The 20,351-nt window shown below is 47.6% G+C and overlaps 1 protein-coding gene across 2 annotated transcripts in view; it reads right to left on the reverse strand.

Annotated features, from left to right (window-relative positions):
• Positions 1-20,351, reverse strand: part of LOC119386526 (glycoprotein-N-acetylgalactosamine 3-beta-galactosyltransferase 1) — a 164,526-nt gene that overhangs the window by 135,521 nt on the left and 8,654 nt on the right. The gene's annotated exons all lie outside the window — the stretch shown is intronic.

The raw sequence follows: 20,351 nt of genomic DNA on the forward strand, positions 1-20,351 counted from the left end.
CGCAGGCGTAATATCGGTGCAACATCAATTGTGGTTGTGGTGCTGGCTATCTAATTTTACAAGAAAGCAGTAAACACTACATGATACTCCAACGATACAGGCGTCATATCAGATTAACGTCTCTAGTTCCAGTGTTGGCTCCGCTTTCATAGCAGTCTAATAAACATTACGTTTGTATTCCTATGATTCAGCAAGCTATATTGCTATGATTCAGGAAGCTATATTGCTCGACCCCGGAGGAATACATTAACGAAAGTTACATATGATATCGACATCACCGAACCGTAAAGTGCACTTCGTCTACCAGAACGACGCAGTGTCCTCTTCATTTCTTACGAGGCTGGGCGTTGGCCTCATGCTGACCGAGGATGAAGCCAGATTGATTGACAGCCGCTTTGTAGACTAGGCTACGTAGGCCACATACGCCCAGGTAGTCTACGAATACCGCAAACACCATCCACTGATGTTGGTCTACGTAGCACTATCCAGGCCTACCAGCCTCGACGGCCTATACCTCACCAACGCGAAGGGTGGCTTCAGGTTCTGACATGTCGCCGGCTCTGTCCACAGACAATTTGTCGACGAAATGACCGAGCCATCCGCGAATTCCGACAGCTCTACTATACCACATACTTCCCAACACATGGACCCCTCGCCACCACGATTACGACCGAATCCTATAAGTCATGACCAGCTGCTGGTGCTCACTGATCACGGTGATGATGGCCTTGTTCAAGAACTGTCGACAACTTATTCCACACAAGCACACGGGTTCGTGAAACGTGTGTGCGTTCTCCATCATAAGGGCCAAGTATAAGCACTACATATCAGCTTAAGGCTTCGGGTGTTGGTAATGCCCACGTTGCCGTTGGCAGCGTTGCCCAACTGTAAACAATTGGTTATGTAACACATATGCGGCTCTTCAACATATATATGTGTGCGTATAAAATTTATACAAATCTTTAGCGTCATTTTGTAACGTGTCGCTCAGAAAAAAAGTTACGTCACAGTCACCAACCCGCCGCATGCTTTGCATAACATCGACTCCCACGGTACGTGGGATCTGGCGAATTTTTTAAGAATATTAACGCCCTGATTCGAGAATCCGCTTCCTGTAGTCACTAGATTTTCAATTGGTTGTTTTCGTTTAGTCAAAGTCAGAAAAGTGGTTACCTAAAAAACGGTTCCTCCCTTTCCTATCCAAACAGACAGGCGCTCATGAGCCCCTGGAGCCCACTAAACCCATTGGTTTGTTAGTTTGTGTCACCTCATTCCTCCAATGGGACCGATTAAAGAAAGTATCCGAAATGTTTCTTGGCATGAGGTGAACTACACGCTTCCTTCGCGTGCCGAGGTACTATAAACGAAAAACTATTCCACTGTGTTTTCTATTCCGATCTGCCTTTTGTGTCACCGTCGACGCAAGCATGAGTGAAGGCGCGCAACTTTTTCTTCGCAGCCGAATCATACGCTCTTCATGCTTACAGGAGGCTCCTATCTTTGTTCGAAAAACAAGTACGAGTACTTCCTGTTGTGAAAGGGTTTCTCCTATGGCTGACTTGAGTCGATGAGCGCCTAGAAATTGGGAGTATTCCCCATGGGCCAAACATGCTGAGCGAAATTGGAACATTCGAAAAGAGGGTCTCGCATTATGCGGTGGCTTAGCATACAAGGCGGCAACGGTGAGTTCAACATAAAAACTTGATCGGCAAAAAAATAGTTGGTAGATCGATGTGGGCAAAAAATCATTTCGGACCGTTGTCGCTATAATGAAACAGCTGCAGAAACCTGTGGAGGGGCGAAGCATGCAGTGTGCGCCGGTGCTTCCCACAGCAATATCACTGCTAATGGGCAATGAGAGACAGAAGAAAGATTAGACACAGAGACCCGCAGTCTGTTTTTCAGTTAACGTTCACGCTGCGAATTTTTATTGTTCAACTACGCACAAGAGAAATCTCCCATCGGCACTACATTTCAGGTCAAGATCCAGTGCCTATATATACGCGGTGGCCGGCGAACGGTTGTGCAGCGCGAGTAGTCGGTTTTTTTTTTTTTCAATCAAGAAACTCGCTAGCAGACGGTGCCTGCATCGGCGTTGTCTCTCGCGGGCGAGGGCGCGTTCTCGTTCCTTGTGAGTTGGTAGTTAGTGTTGATCGCAGAAATAGCGTTTCCATGGTCAACGCGCCGTTCGCTCTCTCTCGCCACACAGCGAGCGCTGAAGCGGTGGCACCCTCTTTTGCACTCAAGCAAATAGACAGGACACGACGATGCCCGCCTACACGCCGAGACCCTAAGGCACTTCGCCCCTAAAAGGCTCGACAGCGCCATACTACGCGCACAATAATCATTCTAGGCAAACAAATAAAAAATCTCCCCGGCAGCTCGTAGTAAAGGGAGCGCCAGAACGACCAGCGGGCAGTCATTTGCTCGGTTCGGAATGGGGCGCAAGTTTCAATTTTGTTCGGCATATCAATGCGCTCGTCAGCTTCGGCCGTTTTGTGACATGCACGGGTAATGTTGGCGCGACCTGAAAAGTGTGGGCCAACTGTGAAAGATAATGTCGACGAAGGCGCAGAATGGGTAAATTATCTCGTAACCGCGGTGCATCGCAGTCTGCACGGGTCGTGCTCAGGTGAGGCGTTTTCGCGGTTTTCATTATATCACGTGACAGATAAGCGTGGCGAGCATGAAAGATTTCAGCCAATCGCGGAGGGAAAACACGGAATAGAAGAGAACGGAGCAGTTTTACACTATACCGACCGCACATTTGTCTCAGATGTGACAAGCCTATCACAGCAGAGCAAAACAGTGGCAGTCGACATTGACGTCGAGATTAATAGGAGGAAGCGCAGAGCACGCTGACCGGTCATACAAGTGCAAGCAATATTCTCACGAAGAAAAGGAAACGCAGACTAGAGTGACGGACATACAAGTCACAAAGAGGGAGTGTACGCGGGGAACGATTTAATTAATAATTATTCTATCCCATAAACGCCATGTGATACACAGCATTGCACACATAAACGGGGTTGGAGATATTAGCAGTGCGATACACAGGTAATGCCACCAATCCCGTTTCTTGTATGTATATTTTCCTTTTTCTCGGTTTTTCACAATTGATCTGGCCTTATTTTTGGGCCACTCGCTTTCGTTGCTCGCAAAGTCGATATGCCCTGCCATCTTTATGACCCAGTCAGGTATCAACGCTGTTTTCACTCGATGTCGTCCTCATTTCCGCTGTTCAACTCACCGCAATCTCCGATTGTCCGCCTCAGATACACGCACTGCGTGCGCGCCTACCGACTCACGCTGACGCCAGTTTGACGGAGCTGAGCAAACGTGCGAGCTGGCGTGGAATTAGGTGGCGGAAAAGGAGGCGCCCTGAACAGCTGCGCAGCCAACGAGTGCGCGTGCCTACGCATGCAAAATAGAGAGTCTTGGGCAGTATATATAGCTCCGCCCCTGAGCAGAGCAAACTGACCAACGCACTCAAAGGAGACAGAGCACGCGAGAGCTGGAAGAAGCACAAAAGGCGGACGCCGCTTCGAGCGCTCGATTCTTCTTTTATACTGACGGGGGCACCTTCCCTTCTTTTGCTATTCATTGGCATGGTGACACAGGGAGAGTGCATTTGCCCCTCAACAGCCCGTGGTCACGTGGTCTGACCTGACGTATGACGTCATTAGTTGACGCTGCTGTCGACCCTGACAAAAGCAGTGAGCACCGTGAAGTGAGACGGCGTATGTAGGCTACCTCATGCTCGCAGCCAGGGGGCGGGGGGACTAGGGCCCCCCCGCCCGAAATTTTGGTGGAGTATGTGTATATTATTAACGTAGATGCGCTGAGCGAAATGCATAAACGAGAAACATAACAAGGGACAGTACTAGTGGTGCGCAAACTTTCAACTGTTTATTTTCGCAAAAGCACGTTAAATATATACAAAAAAAAGATCGTTGATCCCTCCTGTCCCTGTGCATTCTTCCTGTGTCCGTCTCTTGTTTATTTGCGCTTACCAGTTTTACCTTCAAGATGCAGAGCTCACGTGATTGTGTGATTTAAACACGAAAAATGCCTCCATGACAGCACCAAAATGCATGACAGCACCAAAATGACCTGCTTCCATGAACAACACGTTGTAACATAGTCCTTGTTATCTTCAATGTTTTTTTTTCTGTATATATTTGAGGTGCTTTTGCGAAAATAAACAGTTGAAAGTTTGCGCACCACTAGTCCTGTCCCTCGTTACGTTTCTCGTTTATGCATTTCACTCAGCGCATCTACATTAATATGCCGTACCAACTAGCCCAAATTAAAGCTTTGCTAAAAGTATGTGTTTTTACCAAAAATAAATAACGAAAATAGGTGTTTTTTTTTTCGAAAAAGTCAAGGTTTTCAGCAAGTGCCCGCCCCCACCCCCCTCCGAAAAAAATTCCTGGCTACGGGCCTGGGCTACGTACTGCTACCGCCATCCCGACCCAGTGCCAGCCACAGCACGTAAGATAGCGATATAGTGGCACGCCCGCTTCTTCTCTTATTTCGATGTATTCGGGTTTGACCAGCAAGGACGGTTAGCAACGCTCGACGCTGACCGCGCCGCAGTGTTCGAGAAGCTTCGCGATTGTAATAGATCGCTTTGTTAAGATTGCGCGCAGGACGGGAATAGTCTAGATTACTCCAGGGCTTGCGCGACCACCAGTGATAAGACTGGAAAGTTCGATGCCTAATGTATAAAAGACGGCGCGTCCCAGCCATGAGCAGTTTCATCGACGGCCGACGCTTTGTTCGCCGCTAGCAGGATACAGTGTGTATTGCTGTAGTTTGACTTTTCTTTTCCCGGCTACAAGTTCGGCCAAATAAAAATTTTCATCTTTGACACGCCGACTGCTATCTTCGTCGACGTCACGACTACGTGACAATATATTCATGCAACGCAAGGCTTCTTCAAGCTGCATGGCGGTAGTACGACGTCATACGTACGTGACGTTTCTGCTCGGGTCACGTGACCACGAGGTGCGAGCGAACTCTCCCATGTAGCACAGCTGCACTTGTATCATGCCAGCAATATGAGGAGGCACTTCACAGAGCTATAAAACAAATAGGCACCGCACACGTCTAGAGCGTACGGTATCGCACGAGGGCACTAGTCTGATCGATCACACGTGCAGTACGCCGACATCATATCCTCTGGGCCGTGGGCACACAATGCAGATCACATAAAATGCCCCACACCGTCGTACAGAGCGCGACACGCCTCTCTCGTACACAGCATCGGTAAGGATGCCAATTTTGAAAATTTACACTGTGCGCCGTAGCAACGAAATATAATTGATACACTCGGCGACGCAAAGTGCCGCGTTTCCATGCCTATCGAATACGTGAATGCCAAAAGAGCATAGCGCGAAAAACGGCCAGCACAGAAAAGGGGGAAGGACAACGGACTAGCGCCAGCCTGCTGTCTTCGTCGTTTTTCACGCTACACTCTATATTAGTGACGTGAACAGCGCGTGTAATACACAAGGACGAAGAACCGACGAGGACTAGCGCTGATCGATCAGCGCTGACCAACTAGCCCGGTCACACACCTTGCTTCTATATTAGTGTTCGTGGATATCGAACTAGCCGAACAGTTCGTTCTGCTACATGGGTGGTTTATAGGCGCCCCTTTTGAAGCGGGTTAATGGCTGCTGCCGTAAACCTTCTTTTCAGTATTTTGCCCCTTTTATTTGTGTTTCACATTCCACGCGTGTTACTTACCAATAATCCGCAAATGAACACAGTACACCTCAATAATTTGGTCAGCGATGCATCGTGCTAAATTGCTACTGCAACTGAATTAGTGCCAGCTGTATTTTTTTTTCGGACTGTGCTTTTAACTTGCAGAACCTTCCACAGAGTTCCTAAATACCATACCGCAGGATGTGGTGCGGCGGCGTTCCGCCAGCAGCACCCAAATAATGGCTGCCGAACAGGCAGAAGAGGTCGCGGACAAGCATCGACTAACGAGCACTTCGGGAAGCTCCACCGGAAAGACACTTGGGTCTGATGAATAAAATAGTTCGTCTCCCTCCTCTCACGTTTATTACGAGTTGAAGCGCTATGCGTTCGATAAGCATAACACACAGCTGTTCTAAAGAAAAGGCAAGAGTCAGGGGTAGATGAAAGCTTGCGATGAAAAATTCGTCAGCAGGGGCTGTGTGCTGGAGCCGACGTTTCGACAAGCGGACTTGCCTTCTTCAAGGCTGCAACAGTTGCAGCCTTGAAGAAGACAAGTCGCTCCAGCACACACCCCCTGCTTACGAATCTTTTATACAGCTGTTCTCAGAAGTTATGCACAATTAATGCTACCACTTCTACTACGGGTGTGTCTTATGTTTGCGTGAGCTGTAATGTGATGCTTCGGACGTGCTTTGACTGACAGTGAACCTAATTATGACAACGCAGCAGTAAGGAATACAGGCTACAATGTTCAGTGCTATAACGAATGCTGCATCCATGAAGAATACCACGAGCACTTCGTCGATTACCCCGAGAGGCCTGCACATATCCGCGGACAATAGCGAGTGTACACGAGACAAGTGCCGTGCCTTGCTAGAAATATTGGGCGACAAGGAAGAGAATGCAGGCCTTGCTTACTGAAAAGAAAGAAGAAAAAATAACATCTCTATATCTGGAGTAAATTTTTAGGCATGCATCTGTTTAGATAACCTAGCTAGTGCGTTGACCAGTTATAGTTGTTCAGTAGTTAGCGAAGCTCTTCTATTAAGCTTGTGTCCGTGGTGATGCGTAATTTTCGACGCCTCCCACATGCTTTGTGCCGTCAGAGTGCCTTATTAGATTCTCGCCCGTTACTACTTGCATCGCTGCACATGCTTGCCGCGGTAAAGGTACGCACGCTAGCGCGCATTTGCGGGAGGCTTTCGACGTGTGTTCCTTCGCACTGATACTATTTTGCCACACACAAAGGCTTTGGGAAAGTTATATCTGGCAACGGCAAAGCGCGAGAAAATACTCCAGCTGTACGATCGTGGCACAACAGACCGACGTGCACTGCCGTGGATTTACCCAAACACAGCTTTCGGATTGGCTGCTGCCCTCCCGTTGTCATACTGACCTTCCCACGTACAGTCAAGACAGAAGGGGAAGGTGGAGACCTGAAGCGATGTGAAGTCGTTCCACCGGGAATGTTCCCGGAGCCAGTGTTTGGACAAGTGGACTTGGCTACAGCGACTTCTCATCGCTTAAAGACGTTTATGACTTAAAACGCCTGTACTTTAACTCAACGGATAAGCGCACGGTTTAGATTTCGCGTTGCAAGTCTTCCTTCGTGGCTATCTTTACGCGGCGCACATATTCCATTATATAAAATTAACCACAGTTAAGGATTACAACTATACAGTAACACTTCTTAGGTCATCGTATTTTAAGTAAAGACACCCACCTTGGTTTTCTTTTCCTTACAAAGACTCTCATTGTCTAGAAGCCAGCTCGCACGCACTTCTCAGAAAACAGCGAGTATTAGCGGTGCGCATGTTGAAAGGACGCAACGCTTTGCGCGTGCGAACAACTTCTGCTCGTGCGCGCTATGCGAAACTCGGCGCTCTTACATCCATGCTTCCGTATCAGCGAGCCAGGGTTAATTCAGCAGCCGATGCAGTGCTCGGCAGTTTCGCTTTGACCGTGAGCGTAGGCCGCGCGCGTGGCTTCAGAATTGTGTGGACGCTATGATGGTGTCGTTAGCGACTATGGATTCGTACACAGCGGATGTGGCGGCTTCGTTTTGACCATGGGCAATGCGTGCGCAATGTCACAAAACTGAAACATGGCGCAAGCTGTTCAAGATTCAAGGAGAACTGACACAAAAACTCGAGTAAATGCGTCGCAGAGTGGTGGGGGTATCGCGTGAATATTGCGTAATTGGGTATGGTTTGGGAATGCTTAATTGTTACACGATGCGCGCACCAAGTACGACTTGAACGGCTCCAGCGTGCACGAAGTTCCGGGTCCGCAGCTCGCTTCAAACGCTTGCGTTCAGCGTCGTATGCTCGTCTCTTCGCAGCCTTGTCTTCTACGTTGCTTGCTGTTGTTGACGCCAACGACGGTGAGGGTGCGGTAACGTTGCCTTCAACGAGTGGTGGGACGCTGATTGAAGGTACTGTTGCTTCCATCACATCTACTCGAGTCAAGCAAAGCGTCAAGTCAAGCGAAAGCCAGGTAAAGACGCCCTCGACTGAATTCCGAACGCGCGCTCCGCCGCTTATTACACACCGCCCGCGTTCGATCGAGAGGAGGGAGGGAGGGAGAGGAGAGGCCTGCTGCCGGCACGAGACGAGCCGAGCATGCGCAGTGGGGGTGTGGACGGCGCCGCCGACGCCGCAGGTGCGACTAAGAAATGCTCCGCATTTAAAATTTTGCATCTTGTTTTTTCTGTTGCAATAAATAGCTAACGACCCACTTATAGCGGCTGGAGAGCTCATTTGCGAGAGCGTGCTACGGTTAATTATTTAGAGACGGTTTTATAGCGCCCGGTTGCAGTTTCGGTTTCAGAAAGCGCCGAGTGAGGTGGGACCGAGAGTGGTTTTCATGTAAACGTAGCTGGCTTTAGTGTACGTGAACACACAAAACCGCGTGCACGTGAGCACCGCGCTGACAATTCTTTTCAACGAGGGCTTTCCGGGTGCCACTGCAATGCCCTCTAGACTTTGTAAATATGTGCGTGTGCGTGCGTGCGTGCGTGTGTGTGTGTGTGTGTGTGTGTGTGTGTGTGTGCGTGTGCGTGCGTGCGTGCGTGCGTGCGTGCGTGCGTGCGTGTGTGTGTGTGTGTGTGTGTGTGTGTGTGTGTGTGTGTGTGTGTGTGTGTGTGTGTGTGTGTGTGTGTGTGTGTGTGTGTGTGTGTGTACGCGCGCGCGTGTGTGAAAGAAGATTACTTTTAAGCAGGGCTGGGTAGAGATACTCGGAAAAATATTCCGTAATACAGATATCGAAACGAAATACATGGTTTGGAAGCCAAAAATATAGATACTGAGATACACTTGCCTTTGACGTAATGGGATACTTCGGAGATACTTTTGCAAAAAGACGAAAAAAGTATTCCGAATACAGATACAATAGTACAGTTGGTGGAATACTTTCTATTATTTCGGGGATGCTCATACTCCGCAAAGACATTTATAAGTGCAGCATAATGTTGTAAATAAAGTTGCCGCGCATTGAAACTTGCAGTTTATTTATTTATTTATCACCGTACCCTCAGCTCTTTTAAGACATTACAGAGGGGGGGGGGGGCGTACAAAGAACATAATTTGTAGGCTTGTGCGAATAGTAAATTTTAGGTCCGAAGCGAATTCGAAAAGAATAGTGACTTGGTCGAATAATTTCGAAGCGAATTCGAATAGTATATACTACATATCATAAAGAAAAATCAGCGTATTTGTCATGACCCAACTAACCTGCACAATATTTTTAAAGTTGAAACAAGGCATATGCAAATGTCATTCTTTTTGGTTCAAAGGGAAGTGGAAGCAATTTTGAGAAGTAGCAGGATTTGACTTTCGGTAGAATGTAAGTGATAACCTGTAAAATACGTTACGTTTTAAAATTTACTATACTTAGAGCATATAAGCCGGTATAAAAAGCTTTTAAACTTAAAAAATCGTTGTGACGGTAATACGTATAGTAAGACCTGATTAACTCTAACTCGGTTATTTCGAAATTCCGCATAATTCGATGTATTTCTGCGGTCCCGTATTTTTCAATGTAAATTTGAGTGGATAACTTGAAGCGGCGGTCAGTACCAGCCGGTTAATTCGAAAATTTTCGGGGCCATGTGTCAATTCCTGATCCCGATTTAGCCGCAAATCCGCAGAAACGATGGCCCTTATGAGCCACACGGCAATGCAGTGTAGCGATACTAATGAGTGACAAGTTGAGCACCCCAGCCTCACTGCCAGCGCAAGAAAAAAGAAAAAAAAGCGGTTTCGTGATCAGCTGAAATGTGCGCCTGCGGAGAAGGTGTGCTTCACTGCAAGACAGCGGCGACACGTGGCATGCTGCCTGCGTGTCACCACTGTGTTGCAGTGAAGCACGTTTTCTTTTCCGCAGGCGCGCATTTCAGTTGACCACGAGACCGTTTTTTAGGGGCGAAGCTCCTTAAGGCGGCACCCGTTCGTCCCTCGTAGTCGTAGTAGTAGTCGTAGTGCGTAACCATTCTTACGCTTTGACCTCCAAGGTGGCGCCGGTGGGAGATTTTTCCTGTGCGTTGTTGAACAATAAAAAATTCGCAGCGTGCGCGTTAACTAAAAGCCGAATTCTTCTGTCTCTCATTCCCCATTAGCAGCCATTGGCATGTTCCAGTAGGAAACGTTAGTAGAAGTGTAAGTGTTAGCTAAAAGCCGACTTCTTCTGTCTCTCATTCCCATTAGCAGCCATTGTTTACCTCCAAGGTAGTGCCTGGTGAGATTTCTCCTGTGCGTCATTAAACAATAAAAATTTTGTTCAAAACGCCGTTGATTGATGAAATAAACCAACGATAGACGCCAGATGTTTTGTAAAAGCAAAACGAAAGAACGCCAGATGTTTCTAAAGCAAAATGAAAAGACGCCAGCTGCTTAACGAAAGACGCCAGATGTTTTCTAAAGCAATGGTTTTCTAAAAAATGAAAATTCACAGCGTACATGTAAAATTAAAGTGAGCTGCAAGTCGTGATAACTCATCGAACCTTTAGTATAAACGCGCCCGATCTCACGTCGGTGATGATGTACTGGGCAGAATTCACGGAAGATTCACGGTTTACCGATGAACCTCCGCAGCTTCGCCCACTCATCATCATTCACTCCGTGGATATGCTGTGATTTTTTTTTCTTTTCTTTTTTATTGCGCAGGCAGCAGCGACGCCCGCCATTTCCCCAGTTTAGCGGCAAAATTGGGACTGGGTATTCCTTGCAAACATAACCCTTAGAGCCGCAAACTAGCAGGCACAGCAAACGATCACCTCTGATTATTTTCAGTAATTCAAAGTTCCTTTAATCTGGGTTTTTTGTTGGGTTAATTCGAAAAGCCGCTCAATTAGAAGATTTTTTTCACAGTCCCAGTGACTTTGAATTCACGAGGTTTTACTGTATGTTCATTTAATCTTGAAATGTGGCTTCGCGGCAGTGTGGATTTCCCCTGGATAGATGTATTCACGGTATAGCAACCATCTATTGCAGTGAAACCACCTTTACAGGAGGTTACTTGCAGTTTATATGTCTATTCGTTCATTTCGAATACTTCAAAATTTCCTAGAATTTAAATTCGTTTCGAAGCGAATTCGAATACTGTAATATTCGTTCAAATATTCCAAATGCTCGAATATTCCCACAAGCCTAATATATTTTAATAATGACATATTTGCAGGTGTCAATTGAAATAAAAAAGTACGCTGTAGCAAAGCAAGAATAACAAGCATTGGACACCATGTGGCCCGGTCGGCGCCGTGCCAGACGGCTGACGATTCCCCTGCCCATATAAGCTGGCGATAATGACCTACGCGCAATAGAGCCCAGTACGTCAAATCACTATTCAAATATTGGCTTCCTAAAATCGCGATGTTTGGGTGTGAGAGGGTTTAAGCCCTCCCAAGTCGCACCTGCCAGCTCTCTAAACAGACGTGAAAACAGGGACAGCTGCTCAGAGCACCCCATCAGAGACTGGAGCAAGCACTCGTCGCCTGGGCCGAAAGGGTCACTCTTCAATAAAAGCTGTCACCACCACCGACGCTACCAGCACCCAGACCTTAATTCCAACAAGCCTCTAGAGGCGAAGTCAGCTCCGGCGGTGGGGGAGCCTGGTACCACAAAATACCATTTAACGCTTGTAAATCAATTAGGAACGCACCCTAACACGCTCGAGGGGTGGCTCAAAGCGCGACAAAGATAGTCATCTTCTATAGTCACTTCCGCCGCAACTACACGGGTACTGCTTTTGGAAGTGCCGCCGCTTTGAGAACTGAATGCGCGCGAAGCGTTGCAACGCCTTTGTTTCAAGGCGGTATCTGCACGGGTGGTCCCGAAGTAATGGCTTGCTACCCGAAAAAAATTAGGCGTGCTACACTGGCCTCGAGAGAGAGCCACTTTTGTCTGCAGAGGCCGACAACACTGTTTCTGCGATTCTGCCGTCACCGGCGTTCCGCGCTTTAGCACATGGGCCATTCTGTGCTTGAGGGGAAACCATCGCCGCGCTTCCTATGTCGCCGACCGGCGGCGCACCTTTGCTTGTCTTGGCACACACACACACAAAAAACACCTTTATCCCCCTTCTTGGAAACACGCCTCAGCTCATTTCAGACAAAATAAAAAAAAGGTAACGAGATACCCGCGTCCTGCACAGTATCGCAATACAATCGATACATCGTAAAAGTATTTCGCTACTGAGATACACATACATTTTTCAAATGTATCTCGATACAGAAACAGAGATACTGAAAAGTATCTCTGAAATACTATCGCGATACTCTTATATCGCGATACTGCCTAGCCCGGCTTTTAAGGGCTCGTTTTTCTTTGTTAGACACAATATTAATGAGAACTAACAGACAATAATGCCAAGGAAAGTATAGGAGATGTTAATTTCAATAATCGGGATATAAATGTGAAGGAAGTAAAGTAGACGAAAAGATAACTTGCCGCCGACAGAGACCGAGCCTGCGACCTTCAAATAACGCGTTCGATGCTCCACCACTGAACTACGGCCGCGGTCATCCTACAGTCCACTTTATGGGGTATATATGTGCATTTTTAAACCTAGGAGTGTTACTCAGCGCCGACCGCAGCCATGGTGGCGAGTGTGGAAAAAAAAATTTTTTTTGCCTGTTGGCGAGGCACCGGGCGGCTGTCGTAAGGCGCCAGCAGCACCCCTGCCGAACAGCGCCGCAAGCAGCGGCAGAGACAGCACTGGCATATGAAGCAGACGACACGGAGTAGGCTCTGTTACGTTGGGCATAGAGTTTCCTACAATACTAACTAGAGGGAAGTCTGGCGCTAGTGTATATGAGAGCTGTAACGTATGGCGCTTCAGCCAGCATGGAAATGATGGGTAGTACACGGTCTAAGCTTCGTTCTTTCGGCTCCGTTTGGCTCCGCGTCGCCTGCATCCGCTTTGTCGGAAGGCGAAGTTCAGCAAACGTCAGCCGTTCCACTTCACTACTTTAACCTTTTTAGGCTCACCAATTCAAATCTGGTCACGAAGTTCACAACGGTCCATTTTTTATCAAAAAAAAACCAAAACACAACAATAAACAAAGCCACAAGTGCGTTCGTAGCCCACAAGCACGAAGACTAGGCAAATCCGTGTACTACCCATCATTCCCATGGTGGCTGAACGATCGCAGCGCCAGAGTCCCCTGTAGTTAATTTTAGGAAACTCTATGACGTTGGGGAGCGTATTCGAAGAGAAGCGGCGGCGTTTCTTGTTGAACCATCCGAAGCTGTACGCCATTGCGTTTGCCGTTTGGCGTCCAATGCAAACGGAAGCGGCAGCAACAGCGTTCATTTGAAAGGGCCCCTCACCAGGCCATGTAGCGAATTTTAGTTAGACGCTGGAAGTAGTTGTGTGCCGAATAGAGAGCATTATGCCGCAAGAAATTTTCAGATCAGTTGATTACGAGCTGAGAAAAACAATAATCTGTAGCGGCGCGAAGACATGATGCAAGGAGGCGAGCTGCAAACCCTTGCCACTCGCCCCGTGTACCCTTCGCAAGCCAAATCTCTTCTCTGCCCTCTTCGGCAGCGGATCCAGAGGATCATAGGATGCATGAACACATGATCACATGATGCATGCGTCATGCATGACGCATGAACACGTCATGCACATGCATTGTCACTTGCGCATGACGTGCCCGAGCCAGCCTGAGCACGCGAGCGGCGTTGCACAGCCACTACCTTTTCTTTTTTAAAGACGATAGTCTTTCTTATGATACTTGACCGCAGAAATTTCGGTCTGTCTGTCTGTCTGTCTGTCACTCGATTCAGCCACCCGGCCTAAGTTTAAGCACTTGCTGAACGCCCAGCCATTTTGAACTGGTAGTTGCGTTCATACTTGTGAACATTGTCGATCAAAAAGCAAATATTACGCATATCTGAGGCGGAACATCAATAAGTAAGTATTAGGTGGTGTGTTCCTTTACTAGAAAATATATAGATACGTAATTCTACAGACCATAGTGTTTCTTATGCTGCCCTGAAAATGCGACGCTATGCACAAAAAAGCCCTGTGCCGACGATATGGTGCTGCCACCAGGCAGTGGCCCTGGATTCTGCACAAACTCATGTTTCCCGACGCCTCTGCCAGATGGCAGTGGCTAGGCTATCCCAAAATGGTACGAGAACAGCATCACGGGTGGCCGCGGATGAGACCAGGACTCACGTAGTACGGCCTCCAGAAGACTATCGTCTTTCGACGCCAAAGTGCGTTGGCGGGCTAGTTGGTTGTTCATGCTAAGTTTCTACAGCGCGACTCGGCGACATTTGCAGCGAAGCACGCAGATACACGGCCATTTTGTTTTTGTTGTTTTCCAAATCTCCTTGGAAGAACAGTAAACTCAAGTGAAGCATAAATGTGTAAACAGTAGCAGAAATAACGCAGACAATTAAAGGTAACAGTAAAGCAGAGAGCTTATTTTGGCAGCACGTTACAAAAGAGATATTGCAGCGACCACACCGGAAAAGACAATAAAGAGACTTTGGTAATGTACGGAACGCGAAAGAAAGACAGCTAAGAAAGCATGTGTGCTAACAATCACATTATGATTTCAAAAACGCTTTCAATAAAGATAGCAGCAAGAAAAGATAAGGTACAGCAAGATCTTTTTTTTTTTAGGTAAAGGTTTCTTGTAATAGATCGAGCATCGGTATCGGTGGAGCTACAGTTCTTAGAACCTTATTTGCATATACGCCAACTCATCGCATGTAAAGCAAACTCACATCCACGAAGTCGTTCAAATCACTGGTGTGTGAAAGCCATGATACGCAAAGCAACTCCGTTCTTGTATGCTTCAGATTTCGTAACAAGAGAATCTTCATTAACGACACGAAAGCGGCATAAGAATCTGCGCGATAGGCACTGCACTCATTGTAGTACGCGACGCAGGACCATGGCTAAGAGCAAGTGTCATGGAACTGACGCAACTAAAACAAAAAAAATCGAGAAAACAAGAGCTACGTGGGCTGGGTGTCAACGTTCGTGCGCTTGTATGTGCCGAGACTGCGCGAGCGCTGCCACGTGACAGTTCCAGGACGCGCAGACCTCATCACCTGCCCTCACTAGAGGAATCTGGCGAAAAGATAAAATTATGTTGCTGCCCTTAGTTTTGCTCAGGTGGTCAGTAGCAGCGTGAGAAGCGGAGTTCAGCCAGCGATAATTGTTTCGCACGGTTGTGTTGCGATAGCAGTATCTTGTATGTTAAGATACACGATACATTAGTGAACGTATCGGAAATACAGATACACATTTTGCGAGATGTATCGCGATACAAATACGAGATACCAAGAGAGTATCTAAACAATGTATCTTAGATGCTACCCAGCACTGAGATTGGCCTATAGTTAGTGCTTTCTGCTTCACATATTGAGCGATAATAAACTACAAAGACCGAGAAGGGAACACAAAAAAACACCACCCATGTCGTCCTTTTGTATTCCTTTTTCGGTATTTGTCATTCATTAGCGTTCAACATGTCAAGCAGTTTACCAATACATTTTTGTGTAAAAGTATTGCGATTTAAATCCGGATTTCTAGACAATGTTACCCGTATGCGCTTTAATTGCGCTTTGATATTAACCTGCGATACATATTTGCGACGCGGGGGAGATGGCTATGCCAGGGTGCGGAAATTCATATACACGACATGAACTGACATGCATGTCATGTACGCCATGATTTACGTGACACTGTCTTGGCGCGCTTCCAGCCGTTTTGTTAACTGGATATAGCAAAATTGGTTTGGCATGACATGAGTGCGTGATGAGCATAAATAAATGACAGGTCATGCATTGTACATACCAGAATATACGTTTCATTAGCATGGTGCATACCAGATAGCATGGTGTATACACGAATGCCTTCATTTGCCTCAAAGACAAACAATGCGATGTATACAGCTTCTTATTGCTGACTGTTTCGCATGACATCGATTCCCACAGTGCCAGATTTTTTGAAGTGCTGTATTCCCGAACACTGTAGGATACCTGCGACACACTTGTCATTTTTGGGACTACATGTCCCCTTCATCCGGGAAAAACTGTTTCGGTTCAGTTACGCAACTGCAGAGCAGGTGTACTTGCATTATCTTGCTGTGTATGCTTTGCGGAGATTTTAAAAGATGAAAGTAACTGACTACTTCGGATGCATTCTTTCGGCTATTTATTACGTTTAAATGAACAGAAAAGGTCTGCGACGAGGCATGTTTGCAACTGCCTCATTGAGCAATAACGAGCGACACCACAATGTCGTAAAGCCCACGAAGGAAGCTTAGCGGCTTGGACGAGACTGAAGGATTACGCATCTCTCAGTTAACTCATTGAAAAAATGAGATACTCGATGACGCAAGCTGTAAACTAATACATTAGCGCGATTCAATACGGTCCTAACGATACAGCTGCAGAAATTGCGTTTAACATAAACAAAAGTTAGCAGGAAATTCTAGTTGCATCGGCCAATAAAACTTAGCTTAAGTGCAGCAACTTTCGTTTCGGGCTGCACAATCTTATCGAGGCAACAGCCAATCAAAACGTACCGCAGTTGCGCTTCCGAGTTTCGACCGAGTTGCGCTTCCAGCGGAGTTGTCTCGACTTGTCGGCGACCGTGTGGACTTAAAGCGGCACACAGAGCCGTCGCCGATATACGGACCCCGAACAATCGCGCTGTCTGCCGCCGCGTGATGTCCCAAGTGGGAGAGAGGCAATTTGCCGCCGCGGTTTTTCCGGCCGGACGCCAACTCCGCTATATGAGATCCTGCTGTCGTCGTAATAGCTGCCGTGCAGAAAGCGGAACTACGATCGCCGTCGATAGCGGAGGCAGTCTCGAAAACGAGACGAGATGTGCGGCGACGAAACAGCCTTGCATGTACACGCACGCATCCTTCCGCGATAGGTCTCAATTTGTGTCCTAAACTATGTGGTCACCCCCGATTACACGGTCGAGCTTCTCTCTGTTGCATAGCTCCTATATAAAGAAATAAGCACTGGCGCACCAGTCGTCGTAATCAATTATTTTCTTGGCAGAGTAGCTGCAGTAGCCGCAGGATATGACTCGGCAAACCGTTGATACGACCTGCGCACCATTTCAGCATCCAGCTTTTCAGCGCATAAGTGCGGCATTCTCTCAGAGGCATGGGAGTGTGAGTCATCCTGTGAGCGACACCTTCGGGCCGGAGCCGGGGTGGTGCATGTTCCACGTTCATCGACCCGGGGACGATGGCCTCGCCATGACGCCATGAGGCATTGCATCTCCGGGCGCGAGCTTTCACAATGGATCAACTCCGCAGGGAGTGCAGTCCCCCGGCTACACGGCTCTGGGTCTCCCATTGGCCGAAAGTGACGCCATCTGTTTGGGACTGCCGATTGGACAAACATGGCATCACTCGCCCCAGTTCTTGATTGGCTGGAAGCATAGGTCGGCAAACTCACTCATGAGTCGACTCACTCAGACTCATATCGAGACGTGAGTCTGAGTCTGGGTGAGTCCGGGTGAGTAAAGTTTTTGTGAGTCTGAGTCCGAGTGAGTTCGGTTAGGAAAAATTTTGGTGGGTCTGAGTCCGAGTGAGTCCGGTTGAGGAAAATTTTGGTGAGTCTGAGTCCTAGTGAGCCCTAAGGGCAAAATATATTGCATTAGTGAGCCTGAGTGAGCTCCACATCTACTCAACTTCAGCATTACTATCAGCCTTATGTCGGCTCACATTTATACTCACGTGTAGTCCCGCATGCGTCAACGCGCTACCGTTCATACGTCAGCTCAATATTTATTGATCAGAGGCGTGAGATGAGGAGGGAGAGGGGGAGGAGGTGCCTTGACTCCTCCCCCTCGTATTTGAAGGTACGATCGAGATCAAAAGGTGCTAAGTAGCGCACCGATTATGCGAGATATTGGCGTTAAAGAGCATTGACATTATGGTAGAAAAAGGCTAGCGGACTCATGAGTCGACTCACTCAGACTCAGATCGAGCCGTGAGTCTGAGTCTGAGTGAGTTCGAGTGAATTATATTTTGGTGAGTCTGAGTCCGAGTGAGTCCGGTTGAGAAAAATTATAGTGAGTCTGGGTCCGAATGAGTCCGAAATGAGGAAAAGTTTGGTGAGTGTGAGTCCGAGTGAGCTCTAAGGTTAAGATATATTTCGTGAGTGAGTCTGAGTGAGTTCCACATTTTTTGCCGACCTATGGCTGGAAGTGATGTGTTGTAAAGCTCTATAAGAAGCACAACCATCGTAAGACGGGCCCTCTTCTCCTGGCCGTGGTCCGCAGCTTACGATATGCTGCCGGCCTAAAATATGTGTATCTGCAGTCTTTTTCACCATATTACGTTAATGCACCGACTGTAAATAAACCCAAGTTTTTCATCGTATGTCCGCATCATTCACGGCCGACTCCCGCGCCTTAACGGTGAGATGCAATACCGTCAAGGAGCGATCCATCCACAAGTTTGGTATGGGAGGCAGCTAGTTTGTACGCTCTCTTTTTACCAGTTGCGTAGCTGCACATCCCCGGGAGAGAAGGCAACTTCACTAGCTGCATCTTTCTCTATACTAGGCACAGGTTGGTAGAAATACGAGGGTTATTCAAAAAGTAAGAGCGGTATGGTCCCCAAAAAATAGATATTCGTTAGTAACAGTTTTTATGGCCCGGTTTAGTTTAGCACAAGATTACTTCACTTTTCTACATAATCCCCGTTAAATTCTAAGCACTTTTCGTACCGCTGCACCAGTTTCTTTGGTCCCTCTGCATAGAAGTTCACCGCCTGGGAATTCCTTGCTGTTTGAGTTGGTGGATAAGCATTTTTAGCACCCACCTTGCACACACTTTGATATCTGGACTTTTCGGTTACAATAGTGCAAATTGTAGTGTGGCTGACAAGAGGAAATTCAGGCAACTAAACTGTCAGTCGTCGATCTAATCCCAATGCCCGGTCCACTTGTTGGACAGTTTCATTAGCCTGGATTCGGGCCCTTCCACTCCGCTCTTAGTCGTGCACATTCGTGCGGCCATTTGTGATGTATCGGCGCGATTTTATTACCTTTCCTTGACTCATCACTTCATGTCCATAAACTAGGCACAATTCCGCAGACATTTGAGAAGCTGATGATCCTTTTGCAAGCCGAAAATTAATTACAGCTCACACTTCACAACAGGCACGAGCAACGATCTTTGCAGACATTGTCGTTTGGATTCCCCGACAAGCAGACGACTACTGAGTCAGAACAGTAACGTCAGTACATTCGCGAAGAATTAGCAGATGGCGCTGCACAATTAAATCTTCATTCTGATGGGTAAATATTTAAATATTAGCAAACGGCCCTTACTTTTTGAATAGCCCTCGCACAAATAATTTGTTTCACTTGAGTGTACTGGCGCTAGCCCCTAGCGCTCGGTGACTGCACGATCATCTAGTGTATGAAATAAGGCACGACCACCACCAGGCGCTCGAGGAAGGACACGATATTACATTTCAATGGTTGCCGAGCCATTGCGGAACTGCCGGCAATAACAACGCCGATGAAGCCCACGATCGGCTCATGAACAAGACCCGCGGATGCCACTCTCGAGAACTGCGCGGCAAGTGCAACTGCAATCACTTGCTTGCCATATCACACTTTTACACAGGCTTTCTCCAACTCGTGCTCGACCACAATTTGCGACTTCGTTTGCCATACGGACTCTCCCGTCCCGGTGCAACTTTGCAGTGTTGTGTGCGGTTGGGTGTGGCATTTACGAATGCATATTCTCAGTATCTCATTGGAATGGCCAACAGTGCAGCATGCAACGTATGCGGCTGTCAGGAGGGGATTGAGCACATTCCGTGCCACTGCCCATCCTACCAGGCTCCATGACGTGTTATAGGAGCCAAACTCCACCGCCTTGATCCAAGACAGCCACCATAAAAGAAGACCCTGGGACCTTGGTCCACGGTTTCGTGCAGCCACAAGGCCACGAAAGCCCGCTACTTGAAGATGTACGGACTTCACCAGCGCGAGATGGTGTTGCGTGCGTTCACACTACAACTGCTCATTTCTTCTGTTAAATGCTAAGCATTTCTTAGCGAACTTCTCCGTCCGTCCGTCCGTCCGTCCATCCATCCATCTAGCCGCCTACGACTTTGTGCTCTCCTGGCA

The sequence above is a fragment of the Rhipicephalus sanguineus genome, chromosome 3 (assembly GCF_013339695.2).
Source record: "Rhipicephalus sanguineus isolate Rsan-2018 chromosome 3, BIME_Rsan_1.4, whole genome shotgun sequence".
Classification (NCBI taxonomy): Eukaryota; Metazoa; Arthropoda; class Arachnida; order Ixodida; family Ixodidae; genus Rhipicephalus; species Rhipicephalus sanguineus.